This window comes from Sinohyriopsis cumingii, chromosome 4 (genome assembly GCF_028554795.1).
Source record: "Sinohyriopsis cumingii isolate HCF-2022 chromosome 4, ASM2855479v2, whole genome shotgun sequence".
NCBI lineage: Eukaryota > Metazoa > Mollusca > Bivalvia > Unionida > Unionidae > Sinohyriopsis > Sinohyriopsis cumingii.
The window spans coordinates 49723995-49751540 of record NC_142964.1 but is presented as its reverse complement, the minus strand read 5'-3'; positions in this window follow the sequence as shown (position 1 = coordinate 49751540).

The window sequence follows — 27546 nt, the reverse complement described above, 5'->3', positions numbered from 1 at the left end:
TTTCAGAACACGTTTATTGAATGTTTTTTTTTCAAACATGAATACGAAAGACAAAAATACATAAAAGCCAAAGGCTTAAGTACAAGGATAAAAGGCACATGATAACCATTAACGTGGAATAAAAACAAGTGTCTGTACAACAACATGTTTTGGGTAATGTTCTAACCAGTTCTATAGTAGGGGGTAAGGTCACACAAGTGTCCTCCCGAAAGGGTCTTTCAGGCCTGTCCACGACAGTCCCGTCCTGGGTGACGGGTTCTTCTGGCACCTTCACTAACACGGGTTGAAAAGTAACTTTTTTCCTTGAACAACTCCCGTGCATACTGGGCCACTTCTTGGGTCCAAGCCTCAAAATCACATTCTTCCCAGGCACGGACATCTGTCCAATGGGGATGTAAGTCACAAGCTACACACACATCGTCATACACGTCTTGGGTAGCTAAAAGTTGACGAATCTTTTTTTCCTGTTGAGGTCGAGAAGTATCCAGATGAAACCGCAAGGCTTTGAGCAAAAGGAGTTTTTCGTGACCATTTAAGGCCATTGAGGTGGTAAGTACTGATCGTAAAGTGTCCACAAGGAATCGGCTGGTAAACGAAATCCCAGAAAACAAGTCACTAAGACACACACCACTTGTCGTCCCAAATTGAATGGATACAGTTCTTGTAATAATCGATGGTAATGATCCACGGTTTGAATATGGTCATTGAGTTCCTTCCACGGAATCTGTTCAATCACATGTGACATAAGCCGTGGCATGGCAGCCTGATTTTATAGTCTCTTTGTTTCGGAAGCAATACAGCTCTCGGTAAATCCTTTCTCTCAACTCCTCAGGCAAGCCCAAAATGTTCTCTTGTAAAGTATCCATAAGTATATACACTGTTTTTGGAATCGTTGGGTGGTGGCCAATAGCCTCGTTTAACTTTGTGCCTAATGTAATATCCACTCATAATCAGTCTTCTTGTACTTTGGAACAGAGCATGATTTAAAAACGGTTCAATAACTTTGAGTTTGCGTTTCACTTGTATTTTGATCAGTTCTCGGTAAATGCGTTCTCTCAACTCCACAGGCAAAGTACGAATGTTCTCTAGCAAAGTATCCATGAATAGGTCATACTAAATCCTCTTTGGTCTGACACAAGACATGTACTGTTTGCACAGACATAGTTTTAATTCATTGTCGAATCTAAATCGTTTAGTCACTAATTTACACGTTACAATTCGTTCAGAAGTTTCCTCTTTCACCAAGTTGACATTGCGTACAAGATGTTGGTAATTCGTTAACTCTTCCTCTGGAATTCGATGCAGTATGTTTACAATGTAGTAGATATAATCGTCAATACCAAACCATTCCTTTTTAAAACCAGGGGGTCGTTGATCAATGTCTGTCCAATGGAACACTTTGAACTCAATCAGTCCTTGTATAGCCTGAAGGTACCAGTGGTTCAAACACCGGTGACGTAACGGATGCAATTGTTCTTTACGTTTCACTTGTATTTTGACCAGCTCACGGTAAATGCGTTCTCTCAACTCCACAGGCAAAGCACGAATGTTCTCTTGTAAAGTATCCATGAACAGATTATTATGGTAAGAAGTTACTTCAATGTCTCGGTCCCACTAAGGGTAAGTAATGACAATTCGGTGACCATCGAGCGTGTTCTACGTAAGCCGAATCTTGCGGTTCCCAGTGGTGAAGTGACACACCGCAACTGAAGCACTTGACTTTATCTCCTTCGCCCAAGTAGAAAAACTGGGCTCTGGCTAATTCTTCGGGGGTCGGTCCTCCCAGATACTTAGGCCATTTTCCTTTGAACGATTGATAACGATTTTCAAAGTCGCAGTATTCCGACAAACGCACAGGAAACGAATATTCGTCTTTCACAGGTTCGTTTCGATGAGGGTTGGGTGACATGAACAGGAGTTTGCTCAGGCTGGATGACATCCGTAGGAGGGTAGACGTGAAGGTGAACATTCCCCTTTAAAACGAAACCCAGTAAAGTGTCCAAGAGGACGAGCGGCATCGCTTTGGCATCCCTCAGGTTTGACACGCACAGCATCACTTTCCATGATAGGGGTCGTGAGAACAAAGTTCCCATGATGCTTTACGGCATCGCTAAGGTCACAACGTACAGCATCGTACCCATCGCAAGGCTCACAATCGCACTCGTCTGCAAACTCCGTTAGGCAATTACAATGGTAACCACATGGACAATCGCAGTTTCCTTCCGGACATTTTCCGTCACAATGCCTGGGTCTTATCCATCCAGTATTAGTCACACTAGAGGAAGATACAACTTTTTTACAATCCCCAAACTGAAACGATGTCTCTTTCAAAGTATTCATCTTGTTCGCGCGGTCTTGGTAGTCACAATGAACTATCGATTTTGACCATAGCCCCTTTTTATACTAGTCGCAATGCAGTCTCCAGCTTGTACATCTTTCCTTTTTTACGTTTTTTATGTCTTGTTCTGGAAGGTACCGTCCCTAAGGTACCGTCAACATTGTACCGTAGTGTGATGGGTGGAAAGGCCATAGAAAGGTAAGGGCAGTGCGGAGACCATCGAGTATGTTACAGAATAGCTGAATCGTCATAGATACATAGATCCATTCGTAACTTCAGTCCGCAAGCGAAACACTGTACCTCGTATCCCAATCCTGACTCAGGTCCCAAGTAGACAAATCCTGTTCTAGCTAAAACATGCGAAGAAGGTAATCCTTCCCTATCCGTAGGCCATTTCTGAAACGTGTCCAATCGACGGGCACAATCACAATAGTCAGGTAAGAAGACTGGAAAATGGTAGGGTTTGAACTTGGAGTTCTCATCGGGTTTCTCACTCGATTCTTGCTGTGGCGAAGTCATCCTTCTAGCAGGTGACTATCCTCTTACAACCAATGTTTTATACCAACGTGTCCATACGGTAAGGTGAAATGATTGGGAAGTCGCACTCGCTTCTGGTACACGATTTGATAGACTTTTTCCAAGGGCCGACTGACGATGTGATGAGTGGGTAAACGTACAATCTTGTTCGGTTGATAGGTGGTCACTTTAAAGTTTCCATCCTCTCCCGATTGCAAGGCTTCTTTCAATACCCCAAAGTTGACCACACGACTGGTACGATAATTCAGAGTCAGTCTTTTCACTTTGCACGTCGTGTGCACTTCTCCTTGTTTGTCCCGGTATTCGTAGCCGTAATTTTTGGGACCGCCACTGACGAAACTTAGAATCTTGTCGTCGGGATGCTCGTCTGTCCAGGCTCCTAAACGGTCTCCTTCGATGTCAGGGTGATGTTGACTCGGGTGATGGATGTAAATGCAACTGTCCGTGTCAAAGTACAGGACGCGTTCCCCTAACAGTTCTAAAGCTTCGTACAATTTTAAACGAGCATGAGCTGTCACGTAAGCCGCAATGATGACATTTCCAAAAGGGTCGTCTTGTACAAAGTCCAGATCTTCTTCGTAATTGACCAAGATCAAATCCTCTCGAACGACGTCCACGTGTTTCATGTATTTGGTTTTGTCGTGAATCATCTGGAAGTAGCGGGAAGGTTCTGTCAAATATTCCGTCTTGGGTAAACACGGTCGTTGTGCCATTTTACCCCACAAGCAATTTAACATCACTTTGGCAAACGATCGCCTGCCTTCGTTTTTCTCGATGTGGTCTAAAGAGATGCCTTCTTGTTCATAGTATTTCTCTTTGAATTGTATTTGGTCTTCGGGAGTGTGACACCAGGACGGATAGCCGCTGGCTTCTTGCTTCAGTTTCAAAAAGGCATCCACGTAGTCGGCGAAAATGCCTTTCTGTGTGGGGTCACCCTTGTGGTATTGTTGTGTCTTGGGAAAGTGGCAAATTTCGTACACTTCTAACAGTTGGTATCCCATGTCCAGAGCTTTGAACAATTCTACGCTGACCCAGGTTCCCGTCAAGGCACGTTCTTCCTGGGTGTGATGGTAAGGCTGGTCTTGGTTGCACGTTTCGGCACAAGTACGGCACAAGGGAAACATCAGTTTGCCTTGACAATGGTGAGGTAAGACGGGATGGTATAGGTTCGTGGGAGGCAAAACTTTACACTTGATCAAGCCTTCGTATTGTCGAATGTTTTTCAGGTCGATGTGTTCCGTCAGCAATTGCGGGTGCCCTACAGGAAAGCGACAATATTTGCACACGTAGGGATACAGCGAACACACGTCCAAGTATTTGATTTCTTCTCCTTTCTCTTCGTCGGCTTGGTACAGCAAACAGGTGGCATTGGTCCTTCCTCCGTACAAACTATCCCTCGGGTTCAGCGGGTCCATGAACTGGTAACTTTCCACGAGGCGTTTAAACTCGGGATCAGTTTTCATACGGTGATCGTACTCGTGTTTCCACATTTCCACCACTTGGTATCCTTGCTGTTCTAACTTTAGGCGTCGCTGACAAGTGTCCTGGTACAAGTCTTCCATGGTTCGTTGCAAAAACTGATTTTTAGTGCCACGGTCAGGGTAACAGAAGGGACATCCGTGAAATAAGCAACCGTTAAACTCGTACACGATCTTGGAGTTTTCTAAGTCCCAGCCATCGACCGAATACGTTCCGATGGTCTTTTCACCCCCTCCGTTGCGGGCATGCTGAATCCACTTGTCTTCCTTGTCGCACAAGTAATGTAACCAACGTAGGGCTTTGACCGAGTATTGACGCTTGACATAGTGGGCCGTTTGAGGACTGATGACAGCCACGGTCTTTTGAGGCATGAATCGTTGGTGGTACACTAAGGAACACGCTTTGGCAATGGTGCAAGCTTCTTTCAAAGGATCGACCCCTCCGTGTTCCATGAACAGTTCTCGAAATTTTCCACAGCAACTTCGTAAAATGTCTACGTCGGAACGACAATACTTTAGCATTTCTTCCTGAAAGTCGAAGGGGTCAGAGGCGTGAGCCTGGTACCAAGCGTAGAAATCTTCTCGTTGTTCGGTACGCATGTTGTCGGGGTCGTAATAGTGAGCCTCAGGCAAATGGGGTAGAACGACATGTTGATTGGCTTCCGTATTGAAAAAGTGAGGAAAATAACCTTTAGCCATTTCTGTCATTCCAAACGTTTTAGGCATTCGACTCAAAGGCATGGCCAAGTAACTCATCGAATCTTTAAACTGCACTTGTCCCACTTGCATGAAAATGATTTTGGCTCCGTTCAAAGTGACTTTAGGACGTTCGGTGTCATGTTCCGTATAGTACCTCAAAAGAAACTGTCCATCGTATCCGGAGAAATTGTGAGTCATCACCGTGGCATGACGATGACAATCTCCGTAACGTTCGATGTCCTCTTGGCGCCACGTCTTGTCGATGGGGTCTAAGACCCATTGGGCAAAATCGTCTAGCGTCTTTGGTCCTGGAAAGATTTTTTCACGCCCTCCAGGAATTTTGCTGCAGTGAGGGCAATAACTGAAGATAGGTTCTTGAACACACTTCTCGCACGCTCGATGAGCCACGCAGAAATTAGGAATGTGAATGCCGGTCTCTTGCATGCATTCGAAATCGAAAAAGATGAAATTGCCTTTCTTCTTGTGACCGTCCTCTTCCTCTTGTTGGGGTTGGTATTTTTGCACGTAGCATTGGTGTTCCAAGTCCACGATGTGGTGACAAATGTGACATTTTTTCTTTCCTGAACATACGTGTTCCTTGGCACTATTGGTACCTATGCCTTGTCCACAGGCGGGGCACAATCTCAGCAGTTGACAAGCGCATTTCTTCTGTGAACCTTGTGTCTTCAAATGTTGTTGGTAACAGGTAGGACTGACAAACGTGCGCTGACAAGTTGAACAAGGCACTGGTTCTTCGCTCAGACAGGGTGGAGAGGCCAAACATCCTGGGCATTTCATTCCACAATGCTTGTGTTGCTCTCGATTGTTATAACCATAATCACATTTCTCACAGTAATAACCGTATCCCAGGAATCCGGTGATGGCGGTAATGGTATCGAAATGGTCATCGTGATAATAAACATGAATGTATTTTCCGTCCTTAAAATCTTGGCCTCGAAACAACAGAGGCCCGCGCACTTCTTGAGGGTGCACTTTCAAGGTGTATCGTGGAGCTAGGACATCTTGCAATTTTTGCATCTCAGGAATGCCACAGGGTGTGTCTTTGGACAGGCCAGCTTGTTGCAACAGGAGTTCTGCTCGTTTCGTTGTTTGGCTCGATCGGAAAGTTGAATAGTGTTCCAGGTTCTTTTCCATTCTACCGTGTCGTTCTTGTTGGCATAGGTTCGTCCCACCACGATGGCACGGGCTAAACACATCTGGTCATGAGTGTTGTTAATTCGGACGAGACTCTTTTTGGTGTTGCGAAGGTCGTCCACCAATAACATCTTTTTGCGTCCAGTCCCTTGAGGAGGAGAGAGGTGGGTCATGTCATGTCCAGTGTGGCTTTTCCATCGGTGATGTCAAACTGATCATTAGATTGTTGTACGTGTTGAATCTTGTCCATGACTTTGGAAGCGGTCAATTCTGCAGGGGTGCTAAGCTCGATCCAAACAGGGGATTTCAAACTGTCGTGTTGTATGGAAAGTCTCAAGCGATCGTCTTCTTTGGGTTGACATTGTCGCTTGAGTGCAGTGAGCAAAGAATCCCACACCCCAGTGATGAACACTTCTGCTTTCTCTAACGGCACTTCAGCCTTGAAATCTTTAAACTTCACCGTGTATTTGTAAGCCGTGGTTCTAAATTTTCTAGAGGAGCGCTTTTCCGTCTCTCGAATGGAATAGTATTTTTCAGGGTTGACTAAGGGTGGTGAACTTGGTTTAGAGGTTTCAAATTCTGGTTCACTCATGTCCTCTTCAAAATCACTGGCATGAATATGTGCCAAGATTTCATCTCTGGTACGAGGCGATAGATCACGTTTCTGCCTCTTACTTTCTTCTTCTTTCTTCTCGAATGAATAGGATCGTTTCATCTTGAGTGAAAAACGTCAAATGACTCAAGTTTAAACACCATAGACTAATTTATAGTCATGGCAGACCATTTCACTCTCAAGCTGAGCACAACGATGGAAGAGACTAACCAAATCGAACGTTTCATCAGAGCTTTGCGAGGGGTCATTAGAAAATTCTCTTCAGACGAGCCCACGGACTACTCTCCTTCCTTTCGAGATAAAAGTCAAGATACTTGCTATATCTGTCAGAAGAAAAGGCATTGGTCTTCAGAGTGTCCAGACCGTCAAAAAAGAAAAAAAAACAGGGACTAAAAAAGACAAAAGTCAAGATACCTGTTATTATTGTAAAGAAAAAAGACATTGGTCTCCAGATTGCCCAAAAAAGAAACAAGAGGAGTCAGAAGAAAAGAAGGATTCTTCAGAAGAAGAGAGGGATTCTTCGGAAGAAGAGAGGGATTTTTCAGAGGAAGGAAGCAGACAGGTGAAGAAAAAGAAACAGGAGAAGAAAAGAAGAGGAAAAGAGTGTGACGGTGAAGAAATTCAAAAAACAGAGAGACTAAACAAGGAGACAGAAGAAGTCAATGAACTTTTTATTAAAGTTATGTGTTGTGAATTGTGAATTGGATTGTAAAAATTGATAAAAGAATAAATTCATGATATAAGGTAAGTGTCTTTGAGTTTTGATTTTAAAATAAGAACGTACACTCACGCACTCATACAAAGACACGTACTATAAGGGTAAAATGGGCTGTTTACTATTTTTTTTTTTTTTGAGTTATTGGCAAATTGAAATTGTATTTCTTTTCTAGAAATGTGGGTGGCCCTGAAAAGGGCCTTTTTTCTTTATGGTGTAGGGGTGAGTTTAAGCAATCAACTTTAACTGCCTTAAGCCTTTGCCACGGCCAAGGCCTACTTCTGGACTGCGTAATGCTGCTGATGATGATTGAGTTGAAATCACTAAGGGTGGTACGGTAGGCTTAGTCACAGGGTTGACGTGTTTAGCTCGGGAAGGTCGTATTCTCTTCGGTCGTAATAAAGAAGTCTGATACATTTGTTTCAGACTTCTTAACTCCGCTAAAATGTCCAACAGTACCGTGACCGTTTGATTTTCACCCTCTTGTTTCTTTGCTGCTACTTCTTCTTGCTGTTGTTTTTTTCTTACCTCTTCTTCTTGCTGCTGTTGCTGTAGGAGAAAAGCTTGTTCCGCTTCCTTTTGTCGTTGTATAAATTTCTCCAATTCTTCTTTCTGTCTCTGTCTAAAATTCTCCACTTGTGGTAATGAAGAAGGTAACGAAGGTTCCAGAACAAATTCTTGCGAGGAGAGAAAATCCACAAAATCCCAATTCACCTCTTCTGAAAGTAAGTCCGGGTTCCCTTGGGCAGTCTCCTCTACCGGTGCACCCCAATGGATCGTTTTCTGAGTTTCCGTCATGTTGAATCACTGTCGCATAGATTGACTGCACATAAGTGCTAGCGAATCTATATAGACTACGTGACGTCACAGACTGCTCTCTTCGGATTGGATGCGGACTAACTGAATTTTGCAACGCATGTTCGGATTGGTGAATGAACTCAATCCGTTTCAATCCTTCCTCTACCTATAAATAAGCGCAGTTCACTGCATTGATTCACCTGTTCTCGTCGCTTCAAGATGTGGACCACAGTCGAATCATCCACCCTTGTGTCTTCCATGATGTTTAGGACGGACATGCTCATGTATGTCCGATCCAAGTGGACCATTGTCCACAGGACAAACACCAGTCTGTGGATACGTAGGATCTACGTTGAAAGACAAGGATGCCTGAAAAGAGTGCTGATTTACGGGCCAACAGTGAGACGCAGCATAAGGACAAGAAGAAGACCAATGCGGTGCCCTTTATGTTAATGGATACATTAACATAATCCCAAAGACCCTTTTCAGGGCCAGCCATATTTCTCGAAAAGAGAACGACTTTTCAATTGCCTACCCCCTTTTTTAATTTTTTTTTTTTTAAAAAAAAAATCCCCTGTTCAATTCCCCTTGTCCCTAGACAAGCCCAAACTCTATTCCCCCATGTTAAATTCCCCTTGTACGTAAAGTGACCCACGATTTATTCCCATGTTAAATTCCCCTTGTACGTAAAGTGACCCACGATTTATCGCCATGTTAATTCCCATTGTACGTAATCTGACCCACGATTTTTCGCCATGTTAAATTTCCATTGTACGTAATCTGACCCAGGGGGGTCTGTAATGCTAATTTCCCATTGTACGTAAAGTATCCCCATTCACTACTGATAGGTGCAGGTGCTTGGCGGTACACACCGCTATTTAGGCGGTAAACCGTATGCTATCTCCGCACCCAATTCCCCACCCAGTTACACCAAGAGGAGCGTCCGGTGGTGAAGTTACCAGCTGTATTATTTTAATTATCATACTGTGGTTTTATATTTTATTTGGTATAAAGTTTATTGTTTTTATGTGTGAAGTTAAGGTTGGTCTAGGTACATGCTGATTTATATTTATGTTTCATTCATTTTTCTAGCTTATGGATGTAGCAATTAGTATGGTGTATTTTATTTTCAGGTTAAGTCTATTTGGATAAGACAGACACCTTTGCCGAATACTCGGGTCGCTAAGACGTATCAAAGATATTTGCTCTTATTTATTCCCTTATTTTAAGTTTGTTAGCCTGTCTACTAGTTATGATATGTTTGTACGTATTTTGTTTTGTTTATTTTCCTAGCTTGTGGACAGAGTTATTTATGTGATGTTATTTTCAGGCGTAGTCTATTTTGTTAAGACATATATTTGCGGAATAGTCGGGTCGCTAAGAAATGTCAAAGACATCTGATCTTTTTATTCCTTACATTTAGTTTGTTAACCTTTCTTATAGTTATAAATAAGTGAATGGTATTTGTTTATTGTTATTTATTGTTTAGCGGGTCATACACCCGGATACCACAGGGTGCTGCAGTGGGTGATCGGTACAGGTGCAGCATTAGCCCGCGCTTGGCGGTACACACCCCCTAATTGGGTGCTAAACTGTATGCTACCTCCGCACCCATTTCCCCACCCAATTACACCAGGAGGCGCGTCCGGTAGTGAAGTGAAGTGACCAGCTGTATTGTTACATTAAATTGATATTTTGTTTAAATCCCCCTTTGTTGTCCCAATGTCGGTGAGGAAGTTTATAATATTTTTGTAAGTATTGCCCTTATGTTTTGTTCTTTGAGGAAATCTGGATAGGTCTTCCTATCTCTCCACAGTAGAGTCTTAACCTGTTGTTGGTTTTGTTGTCATTGTTTATTGTTGATATGACAAAAAGATCATACAGGAATTAGTTATGCATGAAAAAGTTTCTTCTTGATCAGATGATTACTAAAGTTATTCATTTTCTTTTATCACTTTATCACATAATTTCCTTGTACTCTGTCATTCAAACGAAATGTTTTGCACGATAAACTTTATGCATTTTTGCGATGCTGTAGGGCACATGGTACTAATGGCATGGAAAATTGGGAACCTGTTTGGATATGAATAAAATATAGCATATATGGGTTCGGCTGGCCAGGATTGGTTTGATAATGAGAGTTAGATTTTAGTCAAATGAATCTTTTGAGAGATTATCCTAGTTGGAACTGAAAAAGAAAGAGACATTGTTTTATTGATGGAATTTCAATCTTGAAGTCTTGTGTCTGGAACACACGTTACTGAAATTAGCACCTAACTCTTTGGTGTGGAATAGACGGCATATGTTTCAATTACATGTAGGTGCAGAACATGCCGCGGTTCATATCCTTTTCTCTACACAAAAGCTGTCGTCCAGGATGCATCTATACTGACAAATAATGGTTTGATCATGGGCATTCAAAAATTTAAAGTGTTTGAATTTTTAATATCATGTTATTTGCATAGGTTTACTATGGGAATTAAATAAGTAGCATGAGTCCTATAAAACACACGGTACTAAATGAATGGAACAATGGGAACCAGCCTGGAAATGGGTGAAGATAACATAGAGTATATATGGGTTTGGCTGGCCAGGATTGGTTAATAATGTAAGTTGTTTTAGGAAAAAGAATCTTTTGAGAGCTTATCCTAATTGTAGGTGGGGAAAAAATGGAAACATTGTTATACTGATGTAATTTCAGTCCTTTAACTGTCTTGAGTTTGGATATATCATTGCTAATATTAACACCTGACTCTTTGGTGCGGAATTGAAAGCACATGTTTTAAACACATGCAAGTCCAGAATATGCAGCGGCTCATATCCTTTCCTCTACACAGAAGCTGACATCCAGGTTTCATCTATACTGATAAATACAGGTTTGATCACGAGTTCCCATAAATTTTAAGTTATTGAATTTTTATTATCATGGTGTTTGCATAGGTTTACTACGGGAACTGGATTAGTACCGTGAGTCCTAGAGCTACAATTGTTATTACAAGGGAAATAAATCAAATGACTTCTAGAAATTTTGGAAATGACTGACTTCCCTTACATGAGCTCGACGGTCTCCAGGAAGTTTTAGGTAAACGAGGCCTGAATGGAATTAAAACTGTCCCCTTTACACACACACACACACACACACACACACACACACACAGGAGATTGAGATTATTAATTGTAATTACTTATAATGTGCATATACCATTTGCATTTGGTGACAGTGTCTACATTCCTGACACAAATTATGTAACTCCTATTCGGCAGTAACTGTCAGCTGGAGAAATAGGGCTGAATATTTGCAAATCCATGTATAGATTTTGCCACTTCTACCCGCGCTAAGCACGTTATATTCAACACTATCACGAAACACGGGGCTATTGTAACGTCCCGTTCTACGTGTCATTGTATTGCCTATACAATTGTAATATATAAATAATTGCCCCATGCCATGATAAAATCCATCACAACCTACCTTTTTATTAATAAAAAATCAAAGAAATTTTACAGCAATGTTTACCCTATATGTATTTGACTGCGTATATATATATATATATATATATATATATATATATATATATATATATATATATATATATATATATATATATATATATATCATAGCCCAAAATTGTACTTCGTCTTCTCATGTTAAGTATTTGCGTTGCCTCTGTCACTTTTATTTTGTCAGCATGGTTATTGGTGGGCATCTGGAACGTACATACAACGCCTGGTTTGATTAGTCTAACCTCAATATAATTCCTGTTTTTTCAAACAAACATTTTCAAAATTACCAATATACGAGTCCGTCCTATAGGTGAACTCTGGTATTAAAGATTTTATTCCTCATTCACTGTAAGAGGATCGTAAATAATGCTAATACTTTGCAATTAACATAACTATTTGATATGTGTGATAAATTTTGATATATGTGTGATAAATGTTTATATGTATGATAATTTTTTAAAATACAAATCCAGCTTAAACTTAAATAACAAATGTATCTGTTTATTTATGACTCTAGCAATAAAATCACTCCCGCACATTTTCTGCGAATCATTAATGAAATGATGTGACATATCAGTACAATAAAATAAAAAATCGTCTTCTTTTGCAAGTTGCTAATTATTAACAGTCAAATTTTAGTACTGAAATCAAGTTGGTTACTCATGTGTTACTCCTTATTCCCGATTCAGAAAGGCATAAATAACCAGTTAACGATTCATACATTTTGACATCGACTTGGTTGTTTTTTCTTATTTCAGAGTCGAGAAAAAATAAGTTAGAGCTTACTTATTGGTGATTGAAAAATGCTAGAAATCTGGACACTCTAGTGGCCCACGTCGATCCTTGTTAGTTTGCATCGGTGGTACTAGCTAGTGGTCCACGTCAATCCCTATCAGTCTGCCTCAGTGGTACCAGCTAGTGGCCCACGTAGATCCCTGTTAGTCTGCCTCAGTGGTACCAGCTAGTGGCCCACGTAGATCCCTATTAGTCTGCCTCAGTGGTACCAGCTAGTGGCCCAACTCGATCCCTATTAGTCTGCTTCAGTGGTACCACCTAGTGGCCCACGTCGATCATTATTAGTCTGCCTCAACGGTACCAGCTAGTGGCCCACGTCGATCCCTATATGTTGAGACAAAACAATTAGTCTGCCTCATGGCTACAAGCTATATAAAGCTGGAAACAAAGAGATGACCAATTATTTTAAAATTTTCAATGACCTAAGACCTTCCTTAACTTGTTTTCATCTGAACCTCTTTTTGATATTTTTTGTTAGGGGTGTGCTCCAACAGACGGAAAGGTTACACAATATTCGTAGAGCCCAGATAGAGCTATATAAATATACATTTCAATCCCACATATAAAATATTCCCTCCTTAAACGATCTGGATTTGGACCCATCTTAAAGATTATATCTCTTGGGTTAATTTCGACCACGAAAAAGCCAGATAAAACACACACACCCGAAGAAAAAAACCCAAAACAAAACATGTCTTGACGAAATTCGTCGAGACAAAGCAAATGGGAGGCTAGCTCTTTTTCCTAACCGACTATTGGTATTTCACTGTCAACATACTGCAGACTAACTTTGGAAGGTGTATACATGTCTGCCATCAACAGGAGCACGAAATACCTATTTCACTAATATATCCATATCTTTAAATAGTAAACAATAATAGCCGAAAAAGTCACACCATAGCCTTGAGTTTAGAAATTTGTCTGGGGCCAATTTACGAAACTGGACCATGCCACCCAAGTCAACGCACAAAACAACCAGCGTTCCGAAAAATGTGTGAGCTGTTGTCGGACATTAGTTTCGTTAGAAGCAGTTGTAGTCAATCCCACATACCATTATTGTCACCCTCAATCTCTTAGCTTAGAATGGTAACTCCGATACAGTTTTGTATTTGATCTAGTAATGACGTCATTACAGATATACAGAATCGCTTGTAGACTTCTATCGTACACCACCTTTCTCGTTGTTCTCCAGAATAACAGCAATGCATATGTCAACGTCATATCAGTAAGATGTACACGGACCTGTCGACGCGACATTGGAACAGAACCATTTAAGTTGTGGGGGGGGGGGGGTCGTGGAGCTTTGTGCTAAATAAAACTTGCTTCTCTGTTTATGCTCTAAATAATACTGTTACACGCACAGGGGTATTTATTTGACCGAGCGGTTGTCAAACCCTGGCGCGATTCTCGTTAGAAGTCATAAGTTTACCCCGACTTTCCAAACTTCCATACAACTTCAGTTGTAAATTAGAAAGCCCGACGTGTCCATTCTATACCTAAATTTTCCTCTAATTAATGCAAGACCACAGATAAACCAAACTGCCAACTGTCTATCAACCGCACCTCTGCATGTTTTACCTTCATTATGTTTCCGTACTACCAACCGTTCACGCCTTAGAAAATATATGAGTACTCACTAACAATGGAAACTATTTTAACTCCGCCACCTTAGGCCAGTCAATGTATACTTTCCAGGCACATTTCGCCAATATAACTGCACCATATTCGCCCACATGGCGACATAAACGGTATCTGCCAAGTCCCTTTTTATTTATTCCCTTGTGTAATTTACCGGTTTAATACCGTAAGTACTGTCATTGCAGTCACGCTACCAATGTTTACCACTAGATTTTAGTATGGACTATTTTACGACAGGGACATTCATTCGGTTTTGGTCGGAATTCACTACTAGTGAATCATGACATCATGGAAAGACACTAACACTTCACTCCGTGACGTTTGCTCCTAATAATTAGCTCATTATTTCGGGCTAGGAATATTTCCATGGCGCCGAATTCCAATAATCACACAAGTAATCACACAAATCTAAGAATTGCTTAAAACGGGGCGCTATAACCTGTTTGTTGGAAATACATTTTTAGCCTTATAATCAGTGGTTGGAGGAAGATAATCAATAATCCTGGAAAAACAAAGAAAAGAGGATGGAATTGATACCTTTGCACAACTATTAAAACAATTAATAACTATATTCAAAATTCTAAAATACCAATTAGCATACTCTGCATGAAGCCCATATGTTCACATTACAACCTAAGTGGAAAAAGCACACAGAAACATACACACACAGATATTGTACGTGCGTTCTTAAAGTAAAGGACCTTTTGATATCATACAGCTTTCACTGTATAGCTCAGAACTATTAATCAATCAGTCGATACAAATGTATGAGGCCCCGAGTGGCCGAGTGGTCTAAAGCGCTCTACGTCACTGCCATCTCACCTCAGTCTGAGCCGGTTCGAGTCTCGCATTCAGCCATCGTGTGTATGTGAGAAAGATTGCCAGTAGCTTCTCGTGGGCAGGTGGTTCTTTCGGGGGTTTTCCCGGGATCCTCCACCATTAATACTCGTATGTATAGCCAGCCTATCGTGTGCTGACAAAATGGCGTTAAAACCAACAACAACAACATTTTTAATAGGTTATCATATAAATTACACAGAAAATGCTATAGCATACTGAAAAATTATTTTGTATTGTATCTACCAAAAAGGTACTTTCTGTATTATTTGCACCTTGAGATGACCATCGTCTGTTATATTCATATTTGTCAGTTGTATGGCCTATATTTGGAAATGATGGATTATACTGTATTATAAAAAGGAATTCTATTTTTCTCCTTCGTACATTCCCTTGTGTTTAAAACAACATTCAATGCAGAGCCTGTTAAAACAATTCATGTGTACTAGATGCAGTTGCTGTATGCAGTATAAGTAAATTGATTTTGTGGGATGAGAATTATTCAGGCTATCAGCAATTTATTGTGGCTCTTCTTCTGAATGATCTTGAAGATCATACAAATATCTGATAAAAATCTTAACGAAACGAAATCTCGTTTTCAAGACAGTATTTTTCTAAATTACCCATGAAAAGGGAGGCGTACGAAGGAGCCATTGGACTACAGATTGCCACACCCATTAATTTAGATGAAATCTATACTATTCAATTGGAAATGACCATTTTCTAATTAATGTTTAATTATTTCACTAGATAGTTATTATTAGGACAGTTTCAAGAAATTATTTACAAGCCTCATTGCCATCTGATTGCGATATGTTTGTACACAATGATATTACATCTAAGGATACAAGGTGGTAATGATGAGATATTTGTGGTATAGACTTCAACTTTTTAATGGAACCAGCAGTGTCATTAATATGGCATAAGGGAAGTCATTTAATTTAAGGTTGCAAAACACTAACAATAAGTTTGGATAGGTTCGCCATATTCGTATTGCAACCTGATATAACTGGTGTTCCAGGAGAATTTACAAGTGAAGTATGGTCATCACTTAAATGTTAATATGATGGGTACGTATTTTGGGGGAGGGGGAAAAAGTATCAAATTCTTTATATATAAGAGATTTCTGAAATGGTAATGGCTGCGAAAATTTTCGATTCAAGTTGTAATTTAGGGTCTTCGGTAACAACCAACGTCTTTAAAGTAGTCTTCCTGATTCATATAAGAATAGTGCTTGAATTATCAGGCTCTGTAATTACAATTCTCGTCATTAATTCGTAAAGACTCCATTTCTTCCCAGGAAATATTGTTTGTTTTTTTTGTTATATATCAATGACCTGATAAAGAGGCATGCCTAGGTGACAGTAATTTGGATTTGACTTAATGCTTTTACGCCCTGAAAACTGGCCGTTCTTAAACAGAAAAAAATACCATATATATATATATATATATATATATATATATATATATATATATATATATATATATATATATATATATATATATATATATATATATATATGACTTGTTACGCAACACCCATTGCATTGCTTTAGATGAAGTCTTACAATTTGGGATACGTCCGGTGGTGGTCTGTGGGTGTGGACAACAGTTTTAGAACTTGTATCTGTCTCAGAGCGTGGAAGTAGGGGTGGAAACGTGGCGCCTGGGTTATAAGTAAAAAGGTACAGAGACTCCCATCCAAAAAACATATGTATATCAGGAGTTTCTTTTTCGCCATTATATAAGGCACGGACCGGTGTCCCTATGAGGGTACGTACAACTTCACAATGGCAGGAACCATGTAATTTACAAGACGAATATGCAAGCGACATTTACCAATGTCCATGGGTTTTATCCTACACTTTTAAGGAGGCTAAGACTATGTTTAGTAGACAAGACTGTGTGTAGTAGACAAGACTGTGTGGATATGTTTTCAAACACTGTTATCTTTTATTTTTTTAAAGAGTTGAAGCTAAGGATACTAGTTTTACATTTAATAGAATGTATGTTGTTCTATTTGAGATATAAAATAAAGCTAATGAAACAATAGTATATAAATTTCTAGAAAACATTATAGGATTAAATGATCATTGTTGGGTATTTATCGATGTGTACATTTTACCTAATCAACTCAGAAAGTAAATAAAATCCTTATAATTCCAATTTACTTCCTTTCTAACATCATATTAGCAGATTCAATCAATAAAACATTCACTTTTATTTACATCGAAGTTTTCTTTCATTAGTCTAGAATACATAGCCCTATCTTGGCTAGCCAAGATTCGTTGACTCAGCGGTACTGGGTAGAATGTCATAGCGGGTCATGCCAGTGATATACTGTTATAATCATTATTTTAATATATACAAAATGGTTGTTTCGGTTACACTAGGAATATTCCTCTTTGTTTTTTAAAATACGCTTGCGTATGGCTCTTATTGTTATAGCAACGTCGTTGTTACTTTCTACACATTTGGATCTTTCAAAAGCAAAATCGTGTCCATTTTTAGTGACATCCCTTGGTTGACATACGACCCTGGTCTTTAATAACCGCTGCTGTAACATGTTGTCGTGGTGAAATGCAATAATTTCCGAAGACTGGCTTCTAAAGCCTGCCATATGCCTTCTTCGGCTAAAGGGGTGAGTGTAGCAGCAAGGAGGGCGAATCCTACAAAAAAAAAATAGAAGGTTCCAAATACCGAAATAAGATCTCGACAAGGAGGGATTTTCAACCAGAAATAACGTCGACTACGTTTCAAGAGGAACTCTCAGAGAGATAAATCTCTTTGGGAGGTCCTCCTGAGTTAGTCCAAATACGGTTTCTGTTTGAAAAACTCACTGATGGCGCTTCGATTACAAAAAATGAACCAATTCGTTATCGTCGCCCTCCCTGCTGCTATGAATTAAAAATTGCTATACCAAATAATGGCCAATACTGGAGAAGCGTATACTGCTAGATTAGCTCGAGAGAGGCTAGAAGCAATTAAAAAATTTCTTCCTGTGAGGGGTTCTGTTAAAGAAAAACTTCGAGCAAGACAAGAAGCGCAAGTTGAATTTGCAGAAGGTGCAGAACAGTTATTTAAACCCGTCACAAAAGATACCAGTAAAATTGTGACGGGTATTGTAGGGGATATCGAGGCTAAGAAGGAGGGTATTCTTCAATTATCAAAAAAAAAAAAGAATACTGCGGAGGCTACGGCGGCATCGCGAGATGTTATCGAAATCCTGTCAACCCAAATTGCTGAAGCTGTAGAGGCTGCTAATAAAACACGCGCCGAAATCGATGATGTTAAAAATATTGTCGATAAACTACCTAAACCAGAAATAAAAACAAGATATTTTACTCAGGATGGTTACGCGGAAATAAAAAATAATCCTGTTAAGGTTGCGGCGACGGGATATCAACTAAAAAAACCAGTTACTGAAGCCACAATTTCGTAATACTTCAGAACAGGATTGGAATGCAAAAGTATTTCGTGAGTTTAAGGATATTTCACGAATCGATAAGGAATATAGGGGCAAATATGATATTTTTGTTAGTCAAGTTAATGAACTAAAACGGGCTAAAACACCAATGTGGAAACCTCGGTCACGGAGACGACAAGCATCGCCCGACCCAGGTGAAAATTTTGGAAGGGGTTTTTCTACGGGAAGTGGTTTTATTGACTGTCCTAACAATATCATCAATGACGTGCAACGATTAGAAGTTCTCATAGGAGGTAAACGAGCTGGAAATAACTCACCAGAAATAATTAATGAAGCGGCTGGTATCTGTCGGCGATTATTTCAAGGCGGTATCATGGATACTAGTATCTACCGAGAACTTATTAATGAGCTCGTTGATGACTACCACAGTGACTAGTTGTTAGATAAATGAATAATTATATAAAATGATCATACACACTTCTCATCGTGGGTCCGTACCAGTCAGGGTAATAAACTCTCGATTACCAACCTATTGAGCAACTTACGGAGACGGACTCGGTGATGTTGTTCAGGGTTTATTCGCGAGAATAGCTCCCAAAGCAGTACCAATCGCAAAACAATTATCAATGAAAGCTATTGACGTTGTTCGTGATAAAGCTACTGGTGCTATTGGTAACGTTGCCAGTAAAGCACTCTTGGCAATCAAGGACAGACTAGCACGATTAATACGCAGACAAAAAGCGGTCCAGCCACAACCGGTCAAATTACCAAACACCGAAGTGATGCCTGCAGATGTCAGCAAAGTAATAAATCAAGCCGCAAATCAAAAACTAGCAGAGTTGATAAATCAAGGGGCTGAACAAATAAATACAAGTTTTATATCAGGAAGTGGTCTTCGTTTTAGAAGATAACAAATTATAATAAAATGTTTAAACGTGTATCTGACCCAGCATTTGACATGGATGCACCGGTACTGAAGAATGAGTCAGTGCGTGATTATCAGTATTATTCTTATGAAGCAATATCGCCAAATCAACGTGGACGAATTGAATTACGAGTTCAGTATACATGTAGGTATTTCTTACCCGTTGAAGCATTTATTGAAGTCACAGGTGAACTTGTAACAAACGTCGCCGCTAATACAGAATACGGAAGAAATGTCAAAGTTGGATTTGTTAATAATGGGATCATGGCGTTATTTAATTGATTGATTACAATTTAGGATTTAGAACACGTCAATTAATGTTGAAAGATGTTCGTAGAAGATTTTCATGTGCAATTCCACTATCCCACATCTTTGGATTTTGCAGAAATGTCAGAAAGGTCATTTTTGGAGCCAAACACACAGTTGTTCTTCATCGAAAAGAGGATAATGATGCTATCTGGCGAGAAGCCGGCTCTCCTGAGGGTAAAGTAATATTATTTAAGCTCGCGTTATGGATGCCGGTAATGTTACCATCAATCGCTGAAGAGCAGCGTCTACTTTATTTTATGGATCAAGGCGGTAAATCAATATTGTCGTGGTTAACGGTAACTACTGACAGTCATCAAAATCCTGTCAACGGTTTATTCACCTGGCATATATCATCACAGCAAGGTGTTTCTGCACCAAGACATATCTTTGTTGCTTTTCAACTCACTGGACGATTAAACAATCAAGAAGCAAACCCAATGGTATTTGACGATCTTGGTGTCACTCAAGTATCTTTAAGAATAAACGGGCATCAAGAACCATCCGAGGATATAGTATTGAATTTTGATAATAATCAAGTAGCACGTGCATATCATCGCTTGATGACATTCATGGGATGTGATCAAAACATAGATACTGGTTTACAAATATCACAACTGGATTTTACAAAGCTGTACCCGATTTATTACTTTTCGTTGGAACATCTTGATTTAGTTAAGCAATCTGTCGTTGATATACACTTCAGAGCTATGGTAAATTCAGCTGATGATTACAGAGCAATTGCTGTTGTACTCAGCGACAAATCAATGATACTTGAAGGTGTTGGTGGCCGAATGAGAGTTATTGATGCGCCAGTAGAAAACATGTAGACAATTAGATCAATCGCGTTTATTATAACAATGTCATATAGTCACGTTAATGTCACTCTGACTCCTGGTCAGGCGAAAAAATTACAATCAAAAAACGCAAGCGCATGTGGGGCAACGATAACACTAAAACAAGATCAAATTGCTAATGGTGGTCCAAACAAGTTATCGTTGACTAAAACCCAACTAAAACATTTCAATAAAGCAAAGCAGGCAAAAACTGGAACTCAACTTGATTTCGCCCCAAAAGCTATCAAGGATATAGTTAAAACCGGTGGTATATTTCCACTTCTCGCAGCAATACCAGCGCTGATAGCTGCTGCTGCCCCAGCTGTCGCAAAAGCAGCCGCGTTAGGAGCTGTTGCAACAGCTGCTGAAATGGTATTAAAGAAAGCAACTGGAAAGGGAATTTTACACAAGGAGAACTTAAAAAAAGATCATCACGGACACAAAAGCCAACAAGGCGTCCAAAAAAGTCCAACATGCCTCAGGCGGGTCGTCTAAAATTACCAGTGGAACAGTACGGAGCGGGTCTAAGACTTCCAGGAACTCCGCCCTCATGGTACCCAAAACGGTTTAAACAGACGCAAAGCGTCTCGCACCGATATCAAATTTTGATTTGCTCGATGCTGCTAAACAACTTAAAATAAAAAATTTCAGAGGTGTTTTTATGCGAGATCAGTTACCGAGACAACCGAATAATCCAGACACTGGAATTATTAATCTCGATTACAGCGATGGTCCAGGAACGCACTGGGTTGCTTACGCAATCGATCCACGTGGAATTATGTATTTCGATTCGTATGGGTTAGCACCGCCAGTTGAATGCCTCAGGTACGCACGAAGGATTCCCATTCCAGTCTGGTATTAAACGCTACCAACACAAACACTAACTGATCCACCAATATGTGGCCGTGAAGTATTAAATGTTCTTGATGTGATATCAAAATCAAACAAACCTCCTCACAAGGTCGTGCACGAGTATACGGAAGATCTCTCATCGAAGCAAAGATATAAAAAACGCAGTGATGTAGATTTATCAAAATATGCGACCAAAGATGAAATCGACAATCTTTTAACGCTATCCGGGATACAGACAGATGAGGTTGTTATTTTTCAGGACCGACATGGCAAGCTAAAAACCAGCGATATCAAATGGCATGAAATAATTCGTAGGGTTATTGGAGCTACTCCGGATAACATCCCCGTGTTTACTGACTGCGAAAAAATCAAGGATTCAAGTGTATCAGTTGCAAGTCTCAGAGACGAGATGAAAAAAGTTGTAGCGGATCGCTTAAAAAATACCGGTGATATAATGACAGGTGAACTCAGCATGAACGGAAACAAGATAACAGTGTTAAGAGATCCAACATCCCCGGAAGATGCCTCAAACAAACAATATGTTGACGCGCATTTCGCAACCCTAGGAGCGTTATTATCAAATCGTTTAAAAAAACACCTGTGATACAATGACAGGTGAACTCAACATGAACGGGAATACGATAGTGGTTTTAAGAGATCCAAAATCCGACGAAGATACTGCAAACAAATTATACGTCGACAACGTAGACAATAAATTATCCACGCTGCGGGCCGAATATGACGTTCACGTAAACGCGTTTTCAAGACTTCGTAGAAATTTTCAAAAAATTAATGAAACCGCAGAAGAATTCTTTGGTGATCCACTCACCGTTTGACATATATCTTTCTGATATCGAAACCAACATTGACACGATCAAACAAACACAGCAAGATATCGTAAGTGGGATTCCTGATATCGTTAACAAAACCAGTTTGATTAAAATCCCACCTGGAGTAACTCCCGGGCATTTTACCAACATAGTATACACGGTATCATCTGGATTTGCAACATGGTCTAAACAAAATAATACTATCAAATACACCGCAACAGCTACTGGTGTGTACAGGTTTCCTGTGTTCACTGCTGCAAAATTTTAGATTTTCACAACATATCCCTGGTAACATTCCACTGACAGGTTTTTCCGGGGTTGTTACTATCATATTAAATAAAGGAACCGAAGAGGAGTTTATACTGGAAGCCGCCGATAAGAAACTAACCGCAACATCTTATTCGTGGTGTTTGAAATTTGTAGCTGAAACACCTCAATTGGTTACTGCGTAAGATAACACTGGTCAACAGTGAAATCATTACTGACTTGAAAAGGCCCTAATCTGTAGTATTTTGGTGTGCCGAACACGAATATAACCGTGAAAAATTTGTATTGGCTCTCGTTTTGAAGATATTCATATACCTCATTTTCTATGTTTCACTGTGTAAATTTCTCCAGTAGGACTGCAGCAACGTCCGGAATAATGATGTAACATTGCATAATACCATCATGCTCACATCATCCACAGTTGATTGCGTCATTTTCTGATGCAATGCAATACTAATGCCATGCGGCTGCTGAAGTAAGTTGACGTCAGCAGTGTACTATACATGTGTAGGCCTATTATACTAATGCCAGGCGGCTGCTGAAGCTGACGTAAGCAGTGTACTATATAAAGCCCAATCAGATAGGTTCAGCATTTAAAATATTTTAGACGTTGTGCGAGACAGTTCAAGCTACTGTTACATAAATCTTATTATTTTATCCATTTACGTACAATAAAGAACAGTAATGCCTCGAAAGTGTGTTAATACCGTGGACAATTTTTGCTATATTTGTGGGGAAGTGACATTTGCCAACCAGAAGAAAAGTATCAATTCTCAAGTGAAGAAGGCATATCATCTTTACTTCGGATGCAAGGTTGGTGACCAAGACAAGCCTTGGGCTCCGCATATATGCTGTGCTACATGTACAACACAGCTTTCACAGTGGTTGAATTGCAAAAGGTCATCAATGCCGTTTGCAGTCCCAATGGTGTGGAGAGAGCCAAGCAACCACCTAAATGACTGTTACTTCTGCTTGGTTCCTCCTCTTTCCGGCGGAATAACAAAGCGAAAGAAGTCGAGAATAGTCTACCCAAACATTCCGTCTGCATTGAGACCAGTTCCACATGGTGAGGGACTTCCTATTCCAGAACCTCCAGCAGAATATTCTCTTGATTCATCTGACGAAGACAAAGGTGAGTCGACCTGTTCTTCTCCTGGTCCATCAGCATGCAGTGATCCAGATTTTCACTGTGGTGCATCATCAACCCCACACAGAATAACACAGGAAGAACTAAATGACCTGATTCGTGATTTGGACTTATCAAAGAACAAGGCAGAATTGCTAGGATCAAGACTCCATCAATGGAATCTTCTAGAAGAAGATGTCACAATTACTGCATATCGAAAGCGCCACCAGCAATTGGAGCCTTTCTTCAGAAAGGAAAGTAATCTGATATTCTGTTCCGATATTGAGGGCCTCATGAATGCTTTAAAAATCACTCATGACCCACAAGAATGGAGACTATTTGTGGACTCTTCGAAACTGAGTCTCAAGGCTGTGCTTTTGCACAATGGAAACATTCTTCCATCTATTCCAGTAGCGTATGCTGTCCACATGAAAGAGACATACGATAACTTAAGGCAGCTACTGAATTCCATTGAGTATAACAAGTACAGCTGGCACCTCTGTGGTGATTTGAAGGTAGTTGCCCTTTTAATGGGACTGCAGCAAGGATATACAAAATACATGTGTTTCTTATGCGAGTGGGATAGCCGAGCAAGGGAAATGCACTACATGAGGAAGGAATGGACTCACAGGCAGAATGTAGCCATTGGAGAGAAGAATATCCAACACCCAGCTCTGGTTGAGGCTCAGAAAATCTTGCTACCACCCCTTCACATCAAACTAGGTTTGATGAAGAACTTCGTGAAAGCCATTGACCGGACTTTGCCAGCATTCCGATACCTGCATGAAAAATTCCCTCGACTCAGCGAAGCAAAGATTAAAGAGGGAGTTTTTGTGGGTCCTCAGATTCGAGAGCTTTTCAAAGATGACCGGTTCAACAACTTGCTGGAAGGTGACGCGAAACAAGCATGGAATGCTTTTCGCCTAGTTTCTACAAACTTCCTCGGAAATGTTTGGGCAGAAAACTATAAGGAACTAGTAGAAGACATGTTGATGAAGTATAAGAAACTTGGCTGCAATATGTCTCTAAAGATTCACTTCCTTCATTCCCATTTGGATTTCTTTCCTAGCAACTGTGGTATTGTTAGTGATGAACACGGCGAACGTTTTCATCAAGATATCGCAACAATGGAACAAAGATACCAGGGAAAATGGTCCACTACAATGCTGGCTGACTACTGCTGGACACTCCTCAGAGATGCTCCCGAACAGCTGTACAAGAGACAGGCGAAGAAATCTAAGATGTAGTCAATGACTTGATTTTTTATAGGTAGGCTATTACAGTTGACCTTTTACTATTGGAATGCATTTCGTTATGTAAACATTAATTTCTTGCAGATTACAAAAAAACTAGAGCCAAGTTTGCAATTTGACTGTCATATTCGTGTTCAGCACATAAAAATTGATAAGAATTGACTAATTTTATTTCAGTAACATGACTTTTGTAAAAATTTGTTGTCCAGTGTAATAAAAGACCCTGACAGCATCAACAACAACATCAGATGCGTAACAATATAGATACGATCAAGTACGCGAATGGCAATCAGAGTTAAAAACCCTCATCGACAAATGCAACCTAAAAGTAGAGAAATATAAACGACGAGCAGTCATCCTGGATAGTTGCATCCACCGGAGTAGTATTATCAGCTCTAACACCAGTAACAAATGCAATCGCAGTAACAATATACGTCTGTTCATCATCTGCCACCGCAGGTGTTTTTAATATAATCGCGAAAAATATATCCTCATGCACGAGCACAAAATTGCACGATTATGTCATACAACTAAACACAGCAAAAGCAGCATACTCAAAATTATCGTCGCTGATATCATCAAGCCTCAACGACGAAACAATATCAGATTCCGAATTCGCGTTAATGGTTAAGATATACGAAGACTGCACCCGCCATTTGAAAACAATAAAGATAAATAATGACGGAATTACTTCAACAGATAGTCGAAAATACAAGCCCCTAAAAAAACTTCAATGATAACAGTAAGCTCAACTAGACCAGAATTTAGTATTAATTTTCCAACTGCGATTCCCTTAAAAGAAATCACTTTAGAACAATTACGAGTATACTACAGTTGGCCCAATATCAGAGGAAAATCATTTGGTGGATTACCAGCAAATAATTCGTTTGTGTTTGCAAATAAAAATAAACAAGATGGCACTTCCGACTGGAGGATCATTGGGATACCAACCGGGTCTTATCAAATCGAAGAAATCGATGAAGAATTACAACGTCGAATAAAAAATATCGCAGGAAAAGAATCCAAGATAAAAATAAATCATGAACCAACCCTGTCTTCTGCAATCGAAATAAGCACCCCCGACTACGCCGTGGATATATATTAGAGTTCTATCAGAACAGTGTTAGGATGGCCTGAAATTCCACCTGAAGCACCACCGATACCACCAGAACCGAAAAAGTCTGATTATGTCACGGACAGACAATCATACCACGGAATTGAACCATCGTATAAAGAACGTTTGCTTAACATAAAAAATGCAACATTTGGTAGCGATTTTATCTTCTCCGGTAATAACTTTATTCGGTGTTTTTTTACCTCTGAAACTCCCACAAGAGGGGCTATAGCTGCTGTTATTGACCTAAGTGAACTTAATAAATACTTCGATGAAATTAATCAAGGACATAAAACACAACTACAACAACTACGGCAGCGCTTCCAAGAACATCATTTTGATATATCTGGTTCACGTAGCGAAATCACTAAACACATAGAAATATTAAATCAACTTGCAACCGATATGGAATATCTCAACCAGCAGGTAGTCGATGCAACAATTTATCACATCAATGACGACACAAATCGCTTTACAAAAAGATTTCTTAGCAAATAAAAAATAAGAGAAGCTGAATTGCCGAATTTTAAATTTCCCAGGTATAACGCAGACGAACTAAGGAAATATGTTAATGATCTCATTGATGAGTTCTTTCCTGACATACTCGCACAGTACAAAAAAAAACACTGCCACCGGCAAATATTCTCCGGCACAACAATGACCCGGAAGGGACAGGAAGACATGTATCCCCGGAAATCGTAAATATAACCTCTGTGGTCGCGGTCAGTCTTACGTGTGATGTCATTGACGGCAGCTACAGCATAGACACAACAGTATCAAATCAAACCCAGCAAGGATTTGTTCTTTATTCATTCACACCAAAAGATATACCACCTGGATATCTGATTGTGCAAGAGCCGATCAATCCAGTCTATCTGCGGTGTTATAGTCCACTGTTATCAAGAATAAATTTCAAACTAACAGACCAATCATGCCACCTTCTGGATTTAAGGCATGTAACATTACATATTAATTTACTTGTAAGATCCTAAGGATCTCATCGTAAAGATTTCGTCTTAAGACTTTTGTCCTAAAAATCTATGATTTTCAAGGATCTCATTCAAGAAAACAGTAAAAAGAATAATTCTCCTGACAGTCAAGGTGGATATTTATTTTACTGCTGCTCAGAATTATAAGAAATTTATTTTTACAGACCCTGATTTCTAATTAATCAAGTGAGTATTATATAATGTACCAGCATGTGAAGGTTTTTATACACGACAAACAAGTACTTGAAAACTACATCAAAAGATTGTTTACACAGTTTCTAGTCGACCCAATTGATCTGGTTATTGATGTATACGGTAAGGAGAATTTTTTATTAACACAATCGCAGCTGGATAAACTACAGCCAGAACGTAATTCTATGGTCACGTGTGATAAAGATCACATTCTAAATTACGCGCATTCCTGCATTAAATCTGATCTACTAAGGGAAATATTATCTAACTCATCAGATGCTGGTCAGATTGATATAAGTGAAAATAACTCGTCAGATTGATA